Genomic DNA, 3,948 nt, shown 5'->3' on the forward strand with positions numbered 1-3,948 from the left:
GGCAATGGTTTATTATTTCGGCCAACTTCAATCTGGAAATCTCGGCCAACATATCCAATTGTAATAATATGTTCAGCAGGATAGTATATCCTTCCATCAACTTCGGGACTTATTGAATAAAATTTGATATAAATCGATCTCCCTTGGGCAAATTTTGAAACTTCTGCCCTGAATATATCATCAAATTTTTCAATTTCTTTTAAATCTTTTCCTGAATAGATCAAATCCAGAAATCCATAATCTGCTGCCATTTTGACCATGAAAGGGTCTGCATCTTTGGTAATTATTAATCTGGGATAAACATGATCTCCTGATACAATAAAATAAGATTCATTTTCTTCCAATTCATAAACAATCTTGGCAAATGACCTATATTCTTCTTCTTTTGATGATAAAGGGGTATCATCATCTTCTTCAATTTTGATTCTTATAACTCTTGTATGTTCATCACTATTTGTTATAGTCACCTTCCGGGGACTTGTTATATCTCGTTTGATATTGCTGGGTCTACTGCTGCTTCCTGGCTGGGTACCTGTTTGTATTTTTGAGATTGTATCAATTGACATTTCCTGTTTGGTATCTAATGACTCGAATTGTGAAGTAATATCAACAATTCTGTCATTCAATTCTTTGGTATATTTGGAATGAGAATTAGAGATTTCCACCAATAATTAACATTTTGTTGGATACATTCTGCCATTTCCTCTAACTGGTCAATTCCAATTTTCATATCTTCAGATTCTTCCATCAGAAATTTCATTCGTCTGTTGACGTCTATTAATGAATTTTTGATATTATCCATCTCCAAATTCAATATTCCTGCTCAAAAAATCTGTAAGATAGTTATTTATTCATTTAATATGAATAATATCAAAATTGTAAAACGATAAATATGCTTGCCATCTGTGTAACCTTCTATATTAAGGTTCCATAGGTAACTTATTTCTAATAAGACCTGCAACTTGAGAATTATCAGTTTCAACAATGAATTTTTTAGATAAAAGGAATAATGAAAACTTTTTTATTCCTCTAATAATTGCTAACAATTCTTTCTCATGGGTAGTATAATTTATTTTTGCTTGGTTAAAAGTTCCACTTGAATATTTGCATATTTCATTTAAATCTGTTTTTAATATAGCTGCCCAATATTTATCCGAGGCATCAGTATTAACAATTAAATTATCTTTTTCATCTGGTAATCTTAATTTTGGTAAATTTTTACATTCGTCTTTTAATGCTTTAACAATTTCAGTATGTTCTTTATTCCAGCCTTTAGTATTTGTTTTCCTAAGTATAATTTGTATTTTATGTCTCTTTTTTGAAAGATTTTCAATAAATCCTTCAGCATAATTTAAACATCCTAAAAATTTTTGTATTTGTTCTTTGAATTTTAATTCATCTGGAAAGCTTTTTATCTTTTTAGATATATGAGTCTGTAATTTTATTCCTTTTCTATCTATTAATAATCCTAAAAATTCTATTTCTTGTTTCTCTATTATAGATTTCTTTTTAGAAAGTACAATCCCTTCCTTTTTGCATTCATTTATGAATTGTAATAAATGACTCCTATACTCTTTTTTATTATTAGAGCATATTAATATATCATCAATATAAACAATAAGAAAATCACTATACTTTTTGAATATGTTATCCATTTTTCTTTGATATATTTGTGGTGCATTTTTTAAACCAAATGGCATAACTAACCATTCATATTTTCTTTGAGGTGTACTAAAAGCTGTATATTATATACTATCTTCTTCCATTTTTATTTGCTAGAATCCTGATTTACAATCAAATTTGGAATAATATTGTTTTCCTTTTACAAGGTTTATTAGGACTTCTTTATTTGGTAAAAAGTAACCATCAAATTTAGTATATTTGTTTAATTCTTTATAGTTTATTACCATTCTAGCTTTTCCTCTAACCTGCTCAGAATGTTTCATAATCATAAAAGCTGGACTACTATGAGGTCCATTACTAGGTCTAATTAACTTTTGTTCTAATAATTCTTTTATTTGAATTTTAAATTCTTGCATATCCTGTAAGGTATACATTATTGGTCTAACTCTTATTATAACATTTTCTGTTAATTCTATTTTAGCTTTAGAATGATATGGTTTCCAAAATAATAATGGATTTTCTCTATAAATTTTTCCTAATTGTTCTATGATTTTTCCCATACTTATCTCTATTTCTGTTTTTAGAATCTTTTTATATGATAGTTTTTTATTTTTTAATTCATCTTGTACTATTGGTCGTTTTTCCCATTTATCACCACGCTGGGCTGGCTGAACTTTGTAGGGTCTAAATTCTCTTGATATTTTTAATAGATGTGCACAAGGTGTTTGTAACATTATCATGTAATTATTTTGTTTGTAATATTGAAATTGTTGGATAAAATCATTTCCTAATAATATATCACATTCTAACTTATTGTAATTATATGCTCTATTTATTATAACTTGTTTACTACCAAGTATTATATTAACTTTTTCAGCACTATCAATTATTTGAGTACTTTCTCCAGTCACTCCTGTTATCTTTATTTTACTATTTTTATTCCATGATTTTATTAAGAAATTTTTAAAAATTGTTATATCACTTCCTGTATCAATTAAGGTACAAGTTGTTATGTTTGTTTCTACTATAGTAACTTGTATATACACTGCCAATGGAAAACTAATTTGATTATTCATCCACTTCCTATTCTACATAATGTAGTTTGTCCTTTATGAGTTATATATAGTCCTTCTCCTTTTATACTATAATCTTCTAATCCATTTAAGAAACTCATTCCTAATAATATATGAGGTTCAATATCCATACTTTCATCTAAATAATATGGTACTAAAAGATCAATCCCACCTATTTTTATTGGTACTTTTGCCTTTAATTCTGTAACATATAGTTGTCCATCAAAATTTCTGTATTCTTATGGTTCTATCTTGTAAGTCATTAATCCTTCATTTTTATTTGCAGTCATATGACATTCACCAGCTCCTGTATCTATCAATATATTTGGTCCTTTTATATACCTTCTACCATTAAAATATTTTCCTTCTATTTTCATATTTCTAGTATTTCCTTGAGGTTTTATTTCTTTTATACCACTAGTTTCTCCCAAATATTCCTTTTTATTTGGTAGTTTAAGAGTTTTTGATTTTTTTATCAACCTTCCATTATAAAATGTTATTTTATAGTCTTCTTCTTCTCTTAACTTTGTTATTTCAGGCTATTTTTAGTTATATTAAATTCATATTCTTCTGGGATAAGATTTATTCGTTTGTTTGGTTCCACTATTTTACTAATATCTTTACATTCCTTATGAATTTCTATATATTGTTTATTGGAATAAATATTCCCATAATTAGAATTGGTAAATGTATATAATGCCCTATATTCCATAGTCATAATTTGATCTCCTGGTTCCATTATATCATTTCTATGTAATTTGAAATGTAATCCTAAAACTTCATTAAAGGTTTTATCTTTCAATGAGACACAGTATTTTGGGTAACAAGTAAATATTAACTTTTGATATGCTAAATTTCCTTCTATAGTTCCTAAATGACCATCTTCTAAATTTATAATTCTTCTATCATGTAAACTTACAGTTAATGGTGAATCTATTCCTTCCCTAAATAAGGATTTAAACATTATTTGTATTCCTGCTAAATAAACATATTGGATCTTTTCACTATGTTTTTTACTTATTTTTGATAATAATTCTGATACTATATTTTTTGTTAAAAGATTTATTTTATGTGTTCCCTGAGTTGTCCTAACATCTATAATTTTTTCGATCTTATGGTATTCATTTATTGCTATTCTTTCTCTTCTCCATATTCTATTTAAAATTTCTCATTTTCCTATTTTCAAATCTAAGGACAACTTTTGTATCTTCTTGAATTTATTATTATCAAAAGTTACTTTTAATCCATAACC

This window comes from Olea europaea, unplaced genomic scaffold, assembly GCF_002742605.1.
Source record: "Olea europaea var. sylvestris unplaced genomic scaffold, O_europaea_v1 scaffold3175, whole genome shotgun sequence".
NCBI classification, from domain to species: domain Eukaryota; kingdom Viridiplantae; phylum Streptophyta; class Magnoliopsida; order Lamiales; family Oleaceae; genus Olea; species Olea europaea.